We start from the raw sequence: 21,576 nt of genomic DNA, 5'->3' as shown, positions 1-21,576 counted from the left end.
TGCAATCTATGGCAGCCGGGACCCGACAGGGAAGTTGATGAGTGCAGGGGACATAGAATGGAGGAGGGGTGCAGAGGACATAGGGTGTGGGGGGAGCCGGAGCAATCACCGCCGCCGCCGCCAGATCTTTGTACAGTGGAGAGGGCAGCGGAGGTGGGAGGGAGGGGGTCCAGCAGCTGCTACATTCAAGCCAGGCTGATCCGGGAGACAGCCAGAGGATGCAGGCAAGTAGGGAAAAGTATGCATTTCCCGAAAAGCTGTCATCGCAAAAATGACAGCTTTTCGGAATAGATACTTATGGAGAGGAGGAATGATGAATTCCTCTGGTAATTAGGTAGAACTCCATGCGAGTTCTAAACCTAAGTACCTCCAGAGAAAGTTAAGTAATAATTAATAGGCCCCTTAGTATTCCTTCATTTGAGAGGAAAACTGCAACCTGAAGTGTTGGGTTTTAAGCGGTCTCATTAAGTCACAAAAATGGTTTTCCCCGAAGCTGTTGCATAAAAGAGAAAGACGCCCAACTATCAAATGATCCAACCAAAGGTTGGAGACAGTACCAGTATCAGATAAAAGTTGAAAAGAAGTTCTATAAGCCAAGAGCAGGCCTATCAGAGAATCATAATTGTGGACAGGAGAATAAAAAGTAAAATCTTTAGAGGTGGGATTCTGAGCTCTCCATGAGTCGAATAGGCCAGCTCCAGCCATGTGGTTACAAAATACGTAGGAGTGACCCAGAGGATGTGAGGTGTGGCAATGAATGGATCTATCCAAGTCCTGAGATAGGGTAGTGTTAAAGTCCCTTCCCACTGCAAATACATTGAAGAGTTTAAAAAAAATATTAAAAAACCCAGTCTGGCCTGAATAGGGAGCATAGAGACGGTCTGGTGGCCTACTTTACCTACCAAAATAATATACCCTACATCAGAATAATTGCGGATTTGGAAAGTCGGAATGGGACTGAGTTACGGACCATGATAGAGCTACCATTTTTATTTGAGGAGTTATAGAAGTATTCCACCAAGTGGAATCTGCAGGAAACCACGGAGGCGTGGTCGTCCCTCTTTAAATGCATCTCTTGTCAAAATATAAAATCCCTGTGAAGTGACTGGATACTTTTGTGTAAGAGGGACCTTTTCTGAGGAGTGTTTAACCCTTTAGTGTTGTATGAAATAACTATAAAATACATAGTAAACTGGCAAAGTGTGAATCAGCACATTGAGGATGTGTAACAAAACCAGTGCTACCAATAATCTGAGGAATAAAAGTAGAGAAAAGAAAAGGTAGGGAAAGAGAGCGAGAAAAGAAATGGAGGTCGCTGTTACTACAGTACAGAAGCATACATCCCAACATTTTAGTATTGGTAGGAGGGACACGCACCCGAAATAGGGGGCATGGCCTCATGGGAAAACCGCGTCCGTGAGCCGCACCCTTGTTTTCGTCTTGATGGGGGCTTGCCCAGTGCTCCGGGAGCTGCTGGACAGGCTCCCGGCCTCTTCAAGAGCCGGCACTGTGTATATGGATAACACGTACAGACGCGCATCATCCATTCACCGCTGCTCAGCTATGCAGAGCAGCGATGTTAGTGGGTCCTCCCCAACTTCCCGCAGGGGACAGCGGGACAGTGCCTCTAAAATGGGACTGACCCACTGAAATAGGGTCAGTTGGGAGATATGCAGAAGACAGAGACCATAGAGTGTGAAACCAGATTGGGTAGAGGGGATAGTGGCAAAGATCCCCAGTGCTCAGGGAGGGGATGGCTAAGTAAGCAGACAAAAATGCCACCATGAGAGAGACACAGGTGGCTCTTCTCTCAAGAGTCCCTACTAAGAGGGATGTTGTCAGAGCGGGAGAAAGGTCTTCCTGTCCAGAGGATAACGACATACATATAAACATACAATAAGGACAGGGCCAAAATTATGATTTTTGTTTCACCCAGGGCTTGGCAGTAATTTGGCGTCCCCTTCCTTCTCTGAATTTGTAGCCCAAATTTAGTGTATATTACAGCATATTGCAAATGTACTGCATCCTGGCACCCAATTTAACTTTGATATTTGGAGATCCTTAAACAGACGGCACTTGTACAAATAAAATAAACATGAGGCAGGGTCAAGTGGGTTCATTTACCTAATGTTTGTTTTATATTTACAAGTGCCGCCTGTTTAAGGACTTTATTATGTCCTCTCACTATGTACAGTAGGAGCTATAAGACAGTACAGTGACATTTCAGTATTGAAGGAGAGTACCGCTGATGCAACGTTACTTGAATTTCAATGTTTTATTCAATTTGAATTCAGGGCCTGATTCAGAGCCGGACGCAAGCAGCCGTTCGCTCGTACGCATTCGATTTTTTTAAACCACGCATGCGTCCGGTTATCTTTGCGCATGTGCGGCAGTATCTTTGCGGTCATTTTTCTTTCGCTCGTATACACAGTGAACAGGAAGTGACCTATGTAATTTGATTGACAGAATGTTCCGTTTATGGGTGGTAACGGGGGTGGAGATGTGAAAACGCAGGCGTGTCAAGCCGTTTTTTGGGCGTACATGTATTATCTTGAACGAACGTCCAATTTGGACGGTCTTTTGGATACATCACTGTGTGATACAGTTTCCATTATGACTGCTCGTTCAGCTTGTGTTAGGGTATTGGATCTCGCAAAGACGATGGTCCCTTCGTAGCTCCCTTAGCGAATCGATGTTTTGCTATTCTCCTTTACAAGGCACAAGACCAATCACCTAATAATTGGTTCACTTGCGAGAAGGGGATTTGCAATGGCCATGATTTATTAGCTAAATTTGGAACGCATATTGTGTTCCTATTTGTTTGTGTTTTGAAATCATAGCAATCACAAAATAAATGTTTCAATAAGGTTAAAAATGTTTGTTGTTTTTGCTATATTCCGTACGCATGTTGTCAGATTTATTGAGTTTTTTAAAAGCCCAACACCTATCTATCTATCTATTATTTTTTTTTTTCCTTTTGGTTTCAATACAGAAAGACAATAAGCTACTAATTGCTTTGCTTGTGTTATTGTTTACTTACCTGTTACCTTATGTTTTTTTTAAAATAACATTTTTTTAAGTATATGACCTTTGTTATGTTTTTAAGTATGTTTGTTCCAGTCCCATTTAGCCATTTGCTAATGAATTTGACACACAATTTTTTTTTGGGGGGGGGGGTTATTTTTCAAATATTAAATGTAAACATTTTGTAATAAATTTGGCTTTTTTTTCCAGCCAAAATTTTTTTTTTTAAGCAAAAATATAAAGTAATGTAAAAAAATAAAAACAATTCACAAGAAAGGAGAGGGTGGTTTTGTGGTGCAAAAATATGGGGCAAACACAGAGATGGACTTTGGTGGAATTAGCCAGTGCTGTCAACGCCTTTTCCCCCGCTTAGCTTGATGTTGTAGGGAGCATGACTTTGTCCGTCTGGTCGTGCGCCGTGCCTGGCCAGAGGTAGCTGGTGTTTCCTCTGGCCTAGGCATAGGGCTAGGCACATTTGGAGGGATGGCTGATGTTGCGCCAGAGGTGGAGGGCCCTTATGTTCCAGCAGGAAGGGAGGCCGGCTCCAACATGTGCAGACGGACGAGCTGCTCCAGGGCATTAGCTATTCTGACATTGGCCGCAGCGTTTTCCTCCAGGGCTTCCTCCATCCGAAGCAGATTGGCGTCCATCCTCATCAGAATCTCGGTGTTCTTATCCGTTTTCTCATTGAGCTCTGAGAGAAGGGCCACTGCCTGCGAAGGGGAAGGCCCTGGACTGTCCGCCACAGGGTCCCCAGCCGGATATACTGCTTCCTCCCCTGCGGAGGCAGCAGATCTACTGCGGCCAAAACTCAGTTCTGGAGTAGACTCCTCCTCTTCTGTGCCTGTGTGAAAAAGATAGATAATACAAATATTAGTACATTTAAAATTTTTCAAAACAATCCTTTTTAAACAGTTTTAACTAAATTACCTGCGGGAACATGTGGAGCCGCAAAGTCTGGCATGACTGTGTCCATGTTGGACACTCCAAACACCTCCTCTTCCTGCACACACCCCTGTGCCAGCTCCTCCAAATCAGTCAGCTCCAGTGACACAGGGGTTGGCCCACCACCTGTCCCCCCTGCATGCCTAGCCCTATCAGCCAACTTTTGCTTTAGGCGATATTTGAAGTCACTCCATCTGTTGGTAAAAAACAGTAGTTTTAGATTTTAAATGTTCCTCCAAATTTTGGGAACTAGGTTAGAGCATTTACGTACCGCCGTTTGATCTCTTTGGTTGAACGGACAAAGTCACCAAACCCATTGACAGCACTGGCTATGTCCTACCACAGTTTCCATCTCTGTGTTGCACCCATATTTCTTGGTGCATGGGTCAAGTTATCCATGCACTTTTGCACCAAAACCTCCATCTCCTTTCTTGTGAATTGTGGCTGTCGTTTTTTTTTTTTTGATGTGGCTGGTTGCTGGGCCCCACAGCCTCCTCATTCTCTGTCTCCATGCCTTTAAAATTGTAATAAACATTAAAACAAAAAAATTGTTGTAATGTTTTTTGACATTCAATTTTTGAGGTACTTACTGTGAGTTTGTGGAATTGGTCTTTGCTGCTCCTCAGTGGACATTTTTGACAAAATGAGTAAAGCAGACCGATTTAGTGCTCTCGTGTCGTTTTTATAGATGCGTGTGCATTACGCGGCCGCATCATGCTTTGGGCGCACCTATTGGGCGTCATTGATTTGTGCGGGAAAGTTTAGCCTATTTAAGCCTTATTTCTGGCCTGTTTTCGGGGTGGGTTGTTTAGAGTTTGGAGTTGGAGTTTGGAGTTGGACTTGGAGTTGGATTTGGAGTCGTGGTCGTGGTCTTGGGCGTCGAGTTTCGAGTGGGTTTTTTTGGCTTTGGTTAGGTACGTAAGAATTTATGAAAAAATGTAAAAAAAAATGATGTTATATATTGGAAGTGTTTCGGATTATTAATATACTTTCTTTCGATTTTACATGTTAAATTTTTTTAAATTAAAAAATGTCAATTTGTGTTTACTTTTCTTTCATTTAGTTGTTTGAAAATTGTCTTTGGTTTTTTTGGATTTGGAAACTTTGGGTGTCTACATCTGTGTGGTAAGTGTTTTTTGATATCCTTATAAACTTGTATTTATCTACATTTGTGAAGGTTATTTTTAGTGGTCACGCTGTGCAGTGTTGTGCATAAAAACCTGTCTGATTTGCCAAGTTTTTATTTTTTAGTTTTTAAACATCAATTGTGGCGTACTATTTTGCGATCTTATGTTTGTGGTTTTGGCGTTAAGGTTAAATGTGGCATACTATTTTGCGATCTTTTGTTTGTGGTTTTGGCGTTAAGGTTAAATGTGGCGTACTATTTTGCGATAATGTTTGTGGTTTTGGCGTTAAGGTTAAATGTGGCGTACAGTTTGCCAAGGTCAATGTTAAGCGGGCAGTACATTTTTTGGAAATTTTTTGGTTTTAAGAAAACATGATCTGGGTAGTGCATGCATTCTGGTTCATTTTGCCTTAGTCTGTAATTTTTTGTCAACTTTTGAGTGTTTTTTTCTTCTCACTAACAAATTCGTAGGTTTACTACAAGATGTCACTGCCCAACCCTGTAAGATTCACCTTTTTATGCTGAAAAGATAAGTATTTTTTAACATTCGCAACAATCTAAATCTTAACTTCATTGCTTAACATTTCAGAATGCTGTTGGCCGAATTATATTGGCGACGGTCACAGACCCCGACCAACCGGGACATCCTCCTAGGCGTAGGCCTCGTAGGCGTGCAAGGCCCCAGGTATTTCGAACACGTGTCACCCTTTTTGGAATGCCTGCTGATGAGGTGTTAAGGCGTTACCGCCTACCACCAAAAATTATCCTAGAAACTCTTTCATTAATAGAGAGTGATCTTGAAAGGCAAATTACCAATCCAACAGCAATACCACCACTAACACAGTTTATGTCGGTGTTACATTTTTGTGCCTCAGGATCCTTCCAGACCACAGTTGGAATAGTGGCAGGAATTTCACAGTCCTCCTTTTCCCGGATCCTGAGGGGCGTGATGGATGCATTATTTAAGCACCTCCATCATTTTATTAATATGCCATTGGATATGGGTTCCCTTACTGTGGTGAAGCAAAAATTTTTCGAAATTGCAGGCTTCCCACACATCATAGGGGTTGTGGATGGCACTCACATACCACTTCAGCCTCCAGCAGTGCAGGAGGTTATATTTAGGAACCAAAAACATTTTCATTCAATGAATGTAATGGTGGTATGTGATGCCACCCTCCAGATCCTGTCCCTGAATGCCAAGTTCCCAGGAAGTGCACATGATTCTTTTGTCATCCGGCAATCAGGGCTTTGGCAGAAATTAAACAACCTACAAGCTGGTGATGCGTGGCTTCTGGGTAAGTGGGACCCTTAATGTCTTGACGTTACCTTTTTTTTAATATGTTTTTTTTAACATTTTATGTTTTTACATTTGCAGGAGACAGTGGTTACCCTTGCACACCCTGGCTGCTCACTCCTTATTTGGTCCCTACACCAGGGCCACAAAGTCAATTTAATTCCGCACTTACTGCCACCAGGCAGGTGGTGGAGCACTGTATCGGCCTTTTAAAAGGCCGATTTAGAAGCCTCCACCACTCTGGTGGCGACCTAATGTATTTGCCGGCTATGGTTTCCAAAATTGTGGTCCTGTGTGGGATTTTCCATAACATCGTCATAAGGAGTGGTGTTCTAATGCAGCCAGAGGATGCCTTGCCGGAGGATGGCCCCCCTGAGGTTGGTCCTAGGAGAGTGTCTGGGGGTTCCATACGTGATGACATAGTTTCTCGTTTTTTCAGGTATTTTATTTTCCTTTTTTTAACATTTGTTGACATTGGGAATAAGGTTAATTATGTGTGTTAACTATCCTATGCTTTGAATTGTAAACTTTTTCTTTTCTTGTTTTTCCAAAAACCAAACAACAACCTGCTTGGTTCCTGAAATTGCTCGACTGTGACAATAATGACTCACAAATGAACTTAACACCTGGACAAATGTGTTTTTAACCTGATTTTGGACAACATGTTGGCATGCACCATCTTCAACCAGTTCTTGATTTTGTGTTTTTAAAAGAGTATATTTTTTGTTTTGGGTGATAATGTGTATTAAAAATTTTTGAGTTTAGTTTGTTTTTTTTTAAAAAGAAAAAACACCAAAAGCCTTTAACAAATGGACAGTACCTTTGATATTTTTAACCCAGTGTTTAGATTTTTTTTAGTTTTGTATTTTTGACTTTTTCACCTAACAATTAACAACATGTTTGCATAGTTTAGCCAACCTTTTTTCCTTTTTATTTTCCTATTTTGGAAGTTGCATTTTTTAAATTTGGAAAAAACAATAACTACATACTGGTATTCTAGTGAACCATTATGGAGTTAATGTCAATTAACCAAATTTTTGGATTTTCAAAATATGTCTTCAATTTCTGGGAAACCACTAAGATTGTATGTAATGTAATTTTTTGTATGTTAAATTTAAATATTAGTCTGGAACATTGGGCCTGATTCAGAGCCGTTCGCTATTTGCGGTCGTTCGTTCAAAAACAAGGGGTGGCTATTCAAATGATCCGTTCGCAAATTGCAGTCTGTTCACACCTCTAAGTCTGAACGAGCGAGCAAAACATACGCTCGTTTATTTGTTAAAAACGCCCCCTGGCCGCTCGCACCATACGTCATGTCCGCTATTTATTAGATTAATCGAGTACATCGACCAGCGTATGAACTGCTCGCTATTCTTGTGGTTGGTGTTTGCTACCACAAATTTGCGAGCAGTTCTGGCTATAAAATAACCCAGTGACGTGGTCAATGACGCTGCTGTATTAATTATGCACACCCATAAAACGCCCGTTTTGACCTTTAAGCACGCCTGCGTTCGGTTCTCCACTCCCCATTTTCAAGCACCTTCCCCTGTTACCACCCACATACGCCTCATTCTGTCACTCAAAATAGCAGGCACTCGCTATATAGCGTACAAACGATTTTTGGCCGCACAGACTTGTTCGCGCATGCGTACTAAAAACCGTACGCATGCGCAGATGTGCGAACATCGCTCGGAACGAGCGTACTGCCGCTAACGAGCGGCTCTGAATGAGGGCCATTGTTTGCATTTTCATAAGCAAAATCTTAAAAAAAAAAACATTTAAAAAAAATAACACATACAAACACATGCAAACACATTGATTGACCTTGGTAGCTAATGTTTGAGTCAATAAATTAGAATTTTTGCATATAACAAATTTTAATTACAAAAACAAACATAAAAAACATTAATGGTGCAATAAAACAACAAGATGGTCCATGGCCACAAGCAGCTGCACCAAATGGCCCCTCATATTTAATTTTTGGGCCAAAATCTGCTGATCCCGCATCCTTGGGTCTGTGGAAAGAGAAATCTATGTATTAATATCTATTTTTTTATTTAAAAAAAAAAACAACAGTATGATTTACCATGAAAATTATTTAACATACCATGCTAATTTTTTGGCAAAAATATAGTGGTTACATGAACTTGCCTAAATTACCAAATGGCCCAAAAAAACAACTAAAAAAAACAAGACCATGAGAATAGTGGGTTGAACAATCACTTTGGCATCTGAAATAATCCTTACACAATTTGTATTTTAATTTTATACAACAAATAAAAAAAAAAACATGAAACTTGTATTTGGCTCTGGCATTTGTGGTAATGCAAAAATTTATTTAGTAAAGAAGAATGTAGAAAATCGCCAAAAATTTATTTTTCAAAAAAAAAAAATGTACAACCCAAAAACAAAAAATGGAAGACATTGTAAGGTAAAAAATTGGCCCTAAATTTTAAATTAAATAAAAAATAATAAAAAAAGGATGATTTAACATAAAATAATTATTAAAAATGTACAAATTTGGAATGGCCTTAGATTGTATTCAGGGATACCACAGTGTATGCATATAGGGCACCTTTTCTCAAATTATTTGCACACATATAAAACAAATTACCTGCAGCTTCAGGGCCAGGTTGGCCCAGATCCTCATCCTCCGATGAAGTGGGCCAGTGGACGGCAGAATAAGGTGGGGTAATTTCAGGTGGAGATAAAGGGGAGGGAGTAGAATATAGAGTGGGTGGATCAGGGGAGGGTGTGGGAATGTGGATGGGTAGGACAGGGGAGGGAGGGGTTATTTGGAATTGGGGAGCAGGAGAGGGAGGGGAAATAGGGATGTCCAGGTCAGGGGAGGGTGAAGAAATTTGGGAGGAGTGGGCAGGGGAGGAGATGGTGGGAGTTGGGGAGAGGGGTCGGGCAGGCCTCCGACTCCGTCTCTGGATCCGCTCCTGACCTAAATGATGTATAGTTTGGAATATTAGCAAATATGTATTCCCAAAAACATTTTAAATGTAAAACATTAACCCAAAAGAAAATAAAAAAAAAATAAAATAAACAACATTAACAAGGTCTCATTTAGCCAAATAAAAACACATACTGCATACATGCACACGCATTAATGAAAATTTACATTAGCAAAGACAAATTAAAAAAATTAAAAACAGATTGACATAGATAAACATTCAAATATCCACTTACTTTTGTCCAGGAATGATGATGTTCGTCCATGTAAGATGATGTTTTGCCTCTTTCTGAGTTCCGTTTTTTTGGAGGGAAATATCCGAACTCAACGTGCAAACTCGAACCTATCCGAGCCTGCACATCCCTAGAATATACACATTTATTTCTGTGAGCATATGCGTCAGATTTTCGGTCAGTGCTGCATCAGACTCACAATGTTTGCATACAAAATATGAAACATTTTGAGCTGACGCAGAGTTGAAAGTATGACCTTTTGTGTTGTGCAATTTGCATGAATTCGCACTATGTATTCTCAGAAAATGAGAGTGTACATATTTGGCTATACAGAGTCACATGCAATTTATATCATCCACCCAGAAGTTGGGTTCTCACATAGGCAGAGTTCAGTAATGAAAGCATCTTTGCAGACAAGCACGTACAGGAAAGTATGCCTGTTAGGAGATGCATCTTTTGCTCCTAGTAGTACAGTAGATCAGTACACACTGATGATACTGAGGGTTAAATTTACTAAGATTCGAGATAGGTCAAGCTGACGATCTCGGGTGATTTATTCATTTGTTTCCTGCCTGCAAATTTACTAAAGGCAAAAGTCGGGTGAGTTAAAGAGAGATTTCTCTCATCTCACTCGTAAAACTCGGGTGAGATAGCAATCTTGAATCAAATCACCATCGGGCCAAATCGGAAGTACTGTGCACCTAAAACAAACATCTCTCAAATTTACCAAGAATTGGGATGAGAATTGAGAAAACTCTCTGTCAAAATCACTTTTCAATCTCTCAACCCCCTGAGCTGCGAGATGGTCAGAAACATACACAAATCACTGTGATTTGTGTATGTTTATTTGTGTAAATGGTTAAAAATGGGTTAATGTTTAAAAAAAATGACGTAAGGTCCTCCCAAAAGACAAACCAGCCCCGGACTTGCCAGCCAGTCCTGGTTCTTAAAATTACAGGGAACAAAATGTGTAGGGTTCCACAGTAATTTAAGAACCAGCACCAGGCAGCAGGGCCAGACCTGGTTTTAAATATAGGGAGAAAAAAAATTGGATTGAGGTACCCCCTATATTTAAAATCAGCTCTGGACCCTTTCCAGCAGGGGCTGATGCCACAGCCAGGGAAGCCCTTTCACCGGGCCTCCCAGCCGCAGCATCAGTCCTGACCACTAGTCAGCCCAGGCCAGGGATCCCTGGGGAGTTGGGGACCCCCCAATAAAGGGGTTCCCCTCTCCAGGGCACCCCTGTCCTAGTCTGATAGCCCGGGGGCTATCCCCGCCGCTCCTGGGTAGTGGATGGCAGGTTGATAGTGTAGGTGTAGTGTTAAAAATAGAATTAACAACATTGTCTTTACAGTAGAACTGCAGGTCGGAGCAAGCCCCCCCTTCGCATGCTGGTACTTGGAGAACCACAAGTACCAGCATGCGGGACATTAAAGGGCCACTGGTACGTGTAGTTCACCTGTAAAGAAATGTGTAAAAAACAGAAGACATACACACCATGAAAATAAAGCTTTATTACATCCATACACACTCACACAGACTCACGTGCTCACAGATGTTCACGTCCTCTTCTCAACGTAAAGTATTCTATGGAAGTACCTGAAAAAAAATCCAATATTGGACCTGGACCTTTCACACTGCACAGAAACCCGGGTTGCTTCGCATTCAATAAAGGGTAATTGTAACTGCTAACATTCTATTTGGTTGTTTAATGTTCTGCACAAAGTTTCTATTTTCATCCTTTAATTTTGGAAGCTGCGACTGTTACCACTGTACCTTTTGTAGTCAGTCTCATTTTTTCAAATATGTTACATTGTCACTAATAATTATACCACATCTTAACCAAGCCCTATCAATAGCGTTATTGTTGATCTCAGCCATGACACACTAAAGTAACACAGCATCTTCAAAAACTTTCATGCAAAGTAGAACAGCATTGGGTTCAATTTTGTACTTCTATTGGCTTCCTCATATAACTGTACATACTGCTGTCTAACATCCTATCCAAATCCTCTGGATACTGCCAAACAAATACAGTAAACTTCTCCTTTTCTGCTCCGCCTTCTAATCCCAAACACCATTTGAACCGCTTCTCTGCTGAGGGTTTTCTAGGTTCTGTACTGAGCCCATTTTTTGACATTTGCACACAGGGCTGCCATCAGAAAATATGGGGCCCGGGACAAACAAAATAGGCAGGGCCCCAACCCCAAACACTTAACTTAGTTACCTCACTCCTTCTGTTCTGGCTGCTCCTCAGTCCTCTTCTCTCATTCTGCGGTGTAGCGTCCTGTCATAGAGATATTAGTCAGAGGCGTAACTAATGGCAGTCAGGGCAAATGGCGTCCTAAGAAAAATTATGCCCCTTGAACACTGCGCCCACCCGGCATGTAGTAGGACCACTAACTGTCTGTAGTTAGTCCTGTGGACCCAGACTTTTTACATGGCCTTGCTAGCATATAGGGGTAAAAATACATGTTATAGTATGTAAGTGCAACACTGACTGCCTTACTATACAGAGAATAAGAGCTCTGCAGCTCACGCTATGCAATGAACGATGGTTTAGCAGCAAACTAAAATGCAGCTGTCTCATATTTATATGCTCCTATGCTGCCTGTTGAATGCCCACTGGCAGCAGGGCTAAATACAGAATTTCTTGCCAGGGAATTTTTAAATGTTAGATTTCGTGATAAAGGAAAAAAATAAAACACCTTTTCACAGACAATATTAGTATATTTAATTATATATTTACAATTTTTTTATAATGCCCCCCCGTTTGTATTATTCTTCTGGTGCCCCCTGTCTGTATTTTCTTACAATGCCCCCTGACTGTATTTTTCTGTTAGTGTACCCCTGTCTGTATTTTTATTATAGTGCCCCCCTTTTTTATTGTTCCCTTCCCCCTATTTTTATTTTATTTACATACAGTAGCTCCTCACCCCATGTTGTTTATGTCAATAATGTGCTCTATCCTCACCCTTTTCTCCACACACAAACACACACTTACACACACACTTCCACACACACTTACACACACTTACACACACACACTTCCACATACTTACACACACATACACTTCCACATACACACTTCCACATACTTACACACACACACACACACACACACACACACACACACACACACACACACACACTTCCACATACTTCCATGCACTTACACATACTTACACGCACTTACACATGCACTTACACTTACATGCACTTACACACACATGCACTTACACACACACACTTCCACATACTTACACACACACACATGCACTTACACATACTTACACACACATGCACTTCCACATACTTACACACACACACATGCACTTACACATACTTACACACACACATGCACTTACACATACTTACATGCACTTACATATACTTACACGCACTTACACATGCACTTCCACATACTTACATGCACTTCCACACACATGCACTTCCACACACACACTTCCACATACTTACACACACATGCACTTACACATACTTACACACACATGCACTTCCACACACACACTTCTACACACACATGCACTTACACATACTTACACACACATGCACTTACACACACATATGCACTTACACAGGCACACTTACACACACCTCTCCCCTACTGCCACAATGTGTACTCTGCTCCCCTCCACCTGTATGTTCCTGATAGGGCTCTCTTTCGTATCATGCTTCCCCATGGTTCAGGACTATAGCCTACTTACCTGCCAAGTTTTCCTGTTCCTTCTGTATTCACCCGGGCGGCTCCTCTGAGGCGTTGTCGTCGCGCCATGATTAGATCATGAGCACAACACTGCCGAGAGCTAGGTGCAGCTGCCTGGTCTGGAGATCATCGGCGCCGGCTGTTTTTAGGAAGGAGCACTGGGCTCCTGTGCAGCTTTCATCCCGCCCTTGTTGTGCTACTGACAACAGTAGCGGACGGCGAACACTACTAGGAGTAAGCAGGCAGGCCCCCCCACCCCGAGTGTCCGGCAAAGGTATCGGTAGGAGGTGGAGCGGTAGGGTGTCCCTGTGCTGGGTCTGTCAGCTACTGTACTCACCGGAGTCACCGCTATTGTGCAGCAGCGGGGTAGCAGCGGGCGGGCCCCCAGATTGTCCGGGCCTGGGACTACAGTGACGGCAGTCCGACCCTGATGGCGGCTCTGTTTGCACATGTCACAATCCAAGATGAATATGAATAATTTTTTATGCAGTACCAATACAAATTATACCTTGTTTTTTTTCAGAAGTCATTGCACTAATACCATTCATTTATTTTATTTTAAACAGCTATCTACTCAAATAAAAAGCAACTAAATGTCTGACAAGGTGTGTTTTTATTGAAATTTCAATAATGTCAACCAAAATCAAATCAGTTTTAAAAAATAAATAAAAACCACAAAGAAATACAGAACTTCATTGCTGTAACTTTCGCATTAATCTACTGCACAGAATTCTGAGTGTAGGTTTTTAAAATCTGCACTTGAAAATAATAATAAACTTTTTTTTTTTCTTTACTACTTTTCACCATCTTGACTTAAACACTTAAGCTGGCCATACACGCTACAATTATCGGGGCGATGCGCCCGATATCCGTCCAGCATGCCTGTCCGATGCGATATTTACCGGTAAACTGTCGGCCGCATCGGGCAGTGTATGCCCAGCCGCTGCCGACAGACAGATATTTCCTGTGTTCCCTCCCATGGAAGGAACAGGGAAATGTCTCCTCCCCCGGGGAGCGGACCGCAGATGTCGGGCTAATACACTGTGAGAAATCTCACAGTGTATATCGCAGACATCTGCGGCTGGCAGGCTGACACACATTTTACCTGGCCGTGTATGCCCAGCTTCACAGACATCAACCTCTTAGAGGGCACATTGTATGAAAGAGGTGATTTCCTGTTTTCAACTGTGGGTGTCCAGGTGCAAAATATAAAGGTGATAGGGCACACCCATATCCAAAAATTGCATGCTTTCAGTAACACAGGTAATACTTTGATCACCCATAGTTGATCAGCAGACAATAGCTACTATGGGGTCACATCATATTAAAGAGGTGACTCCCCTTTTTCGAATGTTTGCTACAGAGGAATGTCTGTTGCACCAAGCATACGAGGTCTGTCTAAATAGTTTGGCGAATGGTCTGATATATCTGTATGCAACGCTTGCAACAAGGTCGCTCATGCGCGTTGACATGCATGGACATGTCTGAACCTGCCGCCAGTCGGGGTTTGCCCGAGGTCGCCACCGCACTGCCATTGCATTCATTTCAACAGTGTCCCGAGCAGTGTGCGTTGAACAGCATGGAGCTCGTCTGCCACCAATTCCTTGCCACTGCGAAAGCATACAAACCAATCGTACACACATTTTCTACTCACAGCATCCTGCCCATAGACTTTCACCAACATTTGGTGCGTCTCCATCGCCGATATACCCAATTTGAAGCAGAACTTAGGGGAATATTTACAAAGGTTCAATTTTGATTTTAGTGTGATTTCATATTCAATATTCATTCGATTTTGCATTTGGAGATTTACTAAAGGCAAAATTGAATGTAAAATGGAACATAAAACCGGATTTCACTCAAATCACACTCAAAATTGAACATCGGAAAAACTTTGGTACTTTTACATAGACCACCACACAAATCCCTTATTTACTATTATTCGATTTGAAATCGAACACAAATCGTACTTCAAATCGGACTTCAAATCCCCAAATGAACAGACCTGCTTTATTCTTTCGATTTTAGCATAAGCAGGTCGGATTGACACAGATACTTGCATACATCAGTGAGATGCATGCATGTATCTTACTGTAAAAAGCTTGGAAATAGTTAAAAAAAAAATTAAAATGACGTGGGGTCCCCCCTAAAACAGAACCAGCCCCGGACTTTTCATAGCTATTCCTGGTTGTGCAAGTACAGGGGAAACATTGCATAGGGTATCCCTGTACTTAGCACAACCAGTACTGGGCTCTGAGCCGATCCTGGTCCTGGAATTACAGGGAAAAAATGCTTAGGGTTCCCCTGTAATTTCCAAAACCAGCACCGGACCCTTTCTAGCGGGGTGGGGGGGGGGGTAATGTCACAGCCAGTGAAGCCCTATCACCTAGTTCCCCAGCCAAAACACATTACCCCTGACTGCTAGTCAGGCCAGGCCAATAAAGGGGTAGGTATCCATGGTCTTTGTAAAATAAAAAAAATTGGAAACGCGATCCATGAACTTAGTAACAACCACGATGGTTGTTACCTCCAAAATGAAGAGCTCAGATAGGGCTTCTCCCTTTGTAGAGCCATATCTGAGTGTTCATTGGCTGAGAGAGGTCAGCCCCTGCCTCTCTCCGCCAATGAACAGCTCCCTCCATTGAAGTCAATGGAGAGCCGCAGGGTTACTAAAGTTGATTCTGCGGTTCCTACCATTGACTTCAATGGAGGGAGCCGTTCATTGGCTGAGAGAGGCGGGGGCTGACCTCTTTCAGCTAATGAATGCTCAGATGCGGCTCTACAAAAGGGAGAAGCCGTGTCTGAGCTCTTCATTCGGGAGGTAAAACCATCGTGGTTGCTACTAAGTTCATGGATCGTGTTTCTCATTTTTTTATTTTACGAAGACCATGGATGCCTACAGGATGAAGGGGACCAGTCCAGATAATGTAGGTGAGTGAGTGTGTATGTATGTATTAAAGTTATACGGTCATGGTGTGTGTGTCTTGTGTTTATTTAAACATTTCTTTATAGGTGAATCAAGCATACCAGTACCAGTGGGCCCTGAATGCCCCGCATCCTGGTACTTGTGGTTCTCCAAGTACCAGCATGCAGGGGAGGCTTGCTGGGACCTGCAGTTCTACTGTAAAGATAATGTTTACACTTATCTTTTTTTACACTACACTTACACTATCATACTGCACCCACCACCCAGGGGTGGTGGGGATAGCCCCGGGCTATCAGCCTAGGCCTGAGGTGCCCTGGAGAGGGGGACCCCTTTATTGGGGAGGTCCCCAACTCCAGAGGGAATCCTGGCCTGGGCTGACTAGCGGTCAGAGGTAATGTAACCCCCGCCACTAGGAAGGGTCCGGTGCTGGTTGTTGCAATTACAGGGGAACCCTGCGCATTTTTTCCCCTATAATTCCAGAACCAGGACCGGATCAGAGCCTGGTGCTGGTTGTGCTTAGTACAGTGGAACCCCATGCAATTTTTTTCCTGTACTTACACAACCAAGATATGAAAAGTCCGGGGCTGGTTGTGCTTTTAGAGGGGGACCCCATGTAATTTTTTTTTTAATAAATTTAACAATTAACAAGCATTTTACAGTAAGATACATGCATGTATCTCACTGATGTATGCATGTATCTGTGTGAAAATGAACTGCTCATGCTGAAAACGAAAGCATAAAGCAGTTCTATTCATTGGGGCTTTGAAGTTCATTTTAAAGTGGGATTTGCTGTTCGATTTGTACGTGAACATGCAAAAACGAACAGCAAATCATTGTTCAAAATCGAACCAAATCAAATTCGATTTAGAAAAGGCTTCTAAAATCGATTTTAGTAAATGTGGGATTTGAAGAGGGATTTGTACTTACGTTTTGATTCGATATGAGGTAAGCTAAATCGAACATCAAAACGAAAGTAAAAACGAACTTTGATAAATATACACCTTAATGTTGTGTCGTTCCTCCATTGCTGTTTGACGCACACTGCTCGTGACACTGTTGAAATGAATGCAATGGCAGTGTGGTGGCTGCCTCGGGCAAACCCTGTCTGGGGGCAGGTCCAGATATGTCCATGCATGTCAGCGCGTATGAGCGACCTTGTTGCATACAGATATATGAGACCATTCACCAAACTTTTTAGACAGACCTCGTATATCAGGCATATGGGGCCTGATTCATCATGAATTGTAATTGCAACCGTGTACGCAGATCGGTCGATCGTGCATACAGCGCATGCATCGCAATGCGCGTGTTAGCATTGCGATCACATAGAGATCACCCACGCAGAAAGAAAGCCATTGCAGAGTGAATGACGGGAGGTCAGCATTTTGGGGGTGGTGACGGGGGAGTGGTCAGAGAAACACAGGCATGCATAGATTAGCCACTGTGATGGCATACGCAGCTTGAGTACTCACTGATTGCGACGAGGTTAGCAATTTCTAAGTAAGGTCAGACCTGCTGTAATTGTGCATGAGGGGCCGATGTTACTCGATGTTCCCGATGTATTCGCATGACTACAAGGTATTATGGATGTGAGATATCGGTAGTCGGCGGTAGTGGGCGAGTCTATGCTGGCTGTGCGATGGCTTTGCGATTGCATTCATTAGCATATTTTCGCAGCAGACCTGCATGTGTAATCGCAGCTGCGATCGCAATAGCGATCCGTGGTGAACTAGGCCCATGGATCTTTATATGGTCCCTGTATATGTGCATAGATGAATATATCAAATTATAATAGGGGGTGCTCCCACAAGTTAAGGAAAGTGGTACAACAAAATAGGGAAAGAGTCTGTATCTTGCGCACCTATGGTTTGTGTACTACTCTGATGTTAGAAACTTATGGGGGCTGAATTTGCAGAAGAAGATGAAGGTACCGCTGCAGTTATCATAGATATCTGCTGCAATCCCCCAGTGTGTATCTGGGGGTCCTCAATATTTGCAGGTACCCCATGAAAACATGTATTTTCAGGGAATATCCTGCATATATTTAGGGCAGGATGCATAATGCATCACCGCCACTCATCGCATGGATGCCAGCGTTAATAGCTCTGGTATGCATGAAGATTTGCAAGTTAAATCACAAAGGACTTATCTCCCGATAAGAGCTGTCATTGCAACAGAAGTATATCCGGGTTAATGTCCCAGAAGTCCCTCTGTGCATGTGTCGTATGATGTGGACACCGCAGGGGGTGCTGGTAGGGATCCAATGGATCCATCTGAGAGCACTTGACAAAAGAAGCCCATAGGCTTCTATTGGGCAATGCCATCTGAAAATAGTGTTGCCCTCTGGGTCCAAGCTGCAGAAAGCTTTGCTTTCCGAAGCTTGGTGCATATGAGGAATGTGGTCAAATCCCTGAAAACTGCATTTTTGAGGGTTTGACTGCATAATTGATGATAGTGCAGCCCGCCCATAATGTTTAATAGGCCCAGCAAACTCATCAGAAAATCCACAGATTTTTATAAATTCATACATATCATAGATGTCAAGGGTCATATATGTGAACACATATGAAATGGTCAAAATAGGCACTCATGCAATATCCTGTTGAATGAGTACTCACTTGGCAGAGGTCTCTCAGTCAGGTGGGTGGTATTGAATGCTATAGGGAGGAATCTGGCACTTGGATAGGTATCAAATGGAAGGACTGTGAGCTATGACTGGGCTGGACATCATGTTGTGAAGAGTGAAATTTGCCAACTGATAGCGTTACCTAATTAAGGGCCTCATTTATCAACGAGTTTTATCATTCACAAGTGATAAATCTCATTGCGTATGATAAATGGTGCTTCAGCTCCCAACTGTCATCTGTTTGAAAAATGACAGTTGGGAGCTGATTGGCTGGAGCATCATTTATCATACACAACAAGTTTTATCACTCGTTGTGAGGGAGCTGATAAGTTACCCCGCCAAATTTTATATATAAACATAGAATTTATTCATTTGTAAGCATTGGCTGCTGTTTCATGTTGCCCACAAATACTAGACAGCTTTATTTTTACATTTGAATTTTAGATTGGACAAGTCCACACAAATCTAAATCTCTCTGCACATTTTAAATCTGCTCCACTTGCAGTGCAGCAAAACTATGGTGAAAAGTTACTTGCTCTTTTTCCTTTTCTCCCAACTCAGAATCATCCCCAATAGCTGTTGAAGAGTAGTGTGCTACTGTGCAGACTCCATCTTCCTACCCCTCCAAGATGGCTTCATTCTCTGTACCAAGATGGCCACCGTAATTAGTACTGTGCATGCACCAACTTGCCACTGTGTGGAGTGACAGAGATGGACGTCTCCTGCTTAGCTCATAAGCGACCAGGCTAGTACCTGCATTAAAGGCTGTTTCATTGTCCTGTACCACTACCCGTAAGTGTCATACACTCACCGGTGAGCTATATGAAACTCATCACCAGTGTGTATGTAACAGTGAGTACAACTATATCTGCTATCCATCAATAAATCAACAATACTGATTAAGTAAATGGGCTGTTCATAGTTTGAGTCATTCGCTGGTGTTGGCCTAACTCAATGATTTTCAACCTTTTTCAATTCTCAGCACACCGAACAAGATTTAAAAATCTCTAAGGCACACCATCAATTCCTCATGGGAAAAAAACACACACATTGGTCCCCATGGGAAAAAACACTCACAAATTGGCCAAACAAACATGCATTGTCCCCCACAGAAAAAAAATAAAACACAATGGCCCCCACAGAACAAAAACAAACACATTGGCGCCCTCCAGAAAAAAAATAAAACACAATGGCCAAACAGAAAAAAATATAAAACAAAATGGTTCCCACAGAAAAAAAACAAACACATACACATCTTCCCCCACAGAAAAAACAAACAAATAATCATATTGCTCCCCACAGGAGAAAAAAAATCACATTGGCCCACCACAGAAAAAAATTAAATAACAAGCTGAGAAGGCTCACTGTTGTCCCTGTCCTGTCCCTCATTGGCTGGGGTTGCTCAATCACACTCAGTGAGCTGGGAGCAGTGTGTAGGCAGGCGTGCAACTCTACGTATGTGACCTATGTCACACTGCCGCGTCTCCATAGGTCATGGACCGGGTGCGCCTAAGCCTCCCTGGAGAGCCCAGAATTGCCCGGGCCAACAGTACAAGTAAAATCAACTCTGACTGCACTGACCTCGCGGCACTCTTGATAACCGCTCAGGGCACACTAGTGTGCCACAGCACAGTGGTTGAAAAACACTGGCCTAACTACTCTGCAAATAACACCCATACACACATCATTTACAACAATATCTATGTCATGAGTTTGGAGGAATGCATAAGTCAGTGTTTTTAATACTTTTTATTTGTACTTTTTGTCATTTTTTAATAGTTCACTGTTTGCCACCTGAGAGTTTAAGTTTATTTATCATATGGAAAATATATCAGAAGCCCTCAAGCTAGAAATAGCTAATACTGGGTACCACCTGCTGCTTCCAGCTGAGGTCCTATTTAAGAAAGACAGTAGTGGTACAGGTACCGGCATTCCTCATGTTGCTATTGCAGTGGCACAAGATAGGAAAAAATACTTTATTACTAAAATACATTGTTTAGTATGCTAATTATATTAAAATAATATATTTTTTAAATTATATTTTATACCACTTTCTAAGTTTAGGCTTTCAGTGCAGTGCACAGAGGCAGGGGTGTGGCTATAGTAAGTGCAGGGGGTGCGGCTGCTACAGGGGGCCCTGGCCGCCTCTGGGGCCTGGCCCTCCCCCTGCATGTATTTACACTGCCAACGGGTGGGCGTTCTCCTCCTGAGCCAAGTAGGCAGCTTTTCATTTCTTAGCAGAATGCTGCCACAGGGCAGCACAACTGTTGTCCCGACCAGCTCCATCTCTCGTCACTAATGCTGGGAGGAAGCATATCTGTGTTGAGTCTGCTTTGATATCCCCGAACCATGGCCATGCCTTCTCCCAGCGTCAGTGAGGAGACACGGAGCTGCACGGAACACCAGTTGTGCACACTGCTAAGAAATTAAAAGCTGCCCACTGTGCTCTGCAGGTGATCGTCAGGCCGCCAGCATTGGAGGGTGCTAGTGCCAATACTAATGATGACATCTGCAGCTGCGCCCAGGAAAACAAGGGTGTAGCATTGCAGGCGCATACAGTATACCTTCACGGATAATTGCATTAACATAAAGTAAATCTGGCATGCCAGCACTTTGTATCCATCTCACAATCAGGCCCATAGTGTTATCAAATAACTTATCTATTACAACACTAACTACTATTCTTCCATAAGTAGACAACTCTTTAGATGGG

At 42.6% G+C, this 21,576-nt stretch overlaps 1 protein-coding gene across 2 annotated transcripts in view; it reads right to left on the bottom strand.

Annotated features, from left to right (window-relative positions):
• The window catches only part of LOC148506778 (bile acid receptor-like), a 180,919-nt gene that overhangs the window by 138,651 nt on the left and 20,692 nt on the right, over window positions 1-21,576 (bottom strand). The window contains exon 1 of one of the 2 annotated variants that reach the window (XM_088446294.1): window positions 11,130-11,180. The exons of the other annotated variant lie outside the window; for it this stretch is intronic. The gene's annotated coding sequence lies outside the window, so the exon portion shown is untranslated. Of the gene's footprint in view, window positions 1-11,129; window positions 11,181-21,576 lie in introns of those variants that run through there. 2 annotated transcript variants of the gene reach the window in all.

This window comes from Taudactylus pleione, unplaced genomic scaffold, assembly GCF_031769625.1.
Source record: "Taudactylus pleione unplaced genomic scaffold, aTauple2 ptg000396l, whole genome shotgun sequence".
Classification (NCBI taxonomy): Eukaryota; Metazoa; Chordata; class Amphibia; order Anura; family Myobatrachidae; genus Taudactylus; species Taudactylus pleione.
Note: the sequence above shows the minus strand (reverse complement) of the source record. Positions and strands in the feature narration are given on the sequence as shown.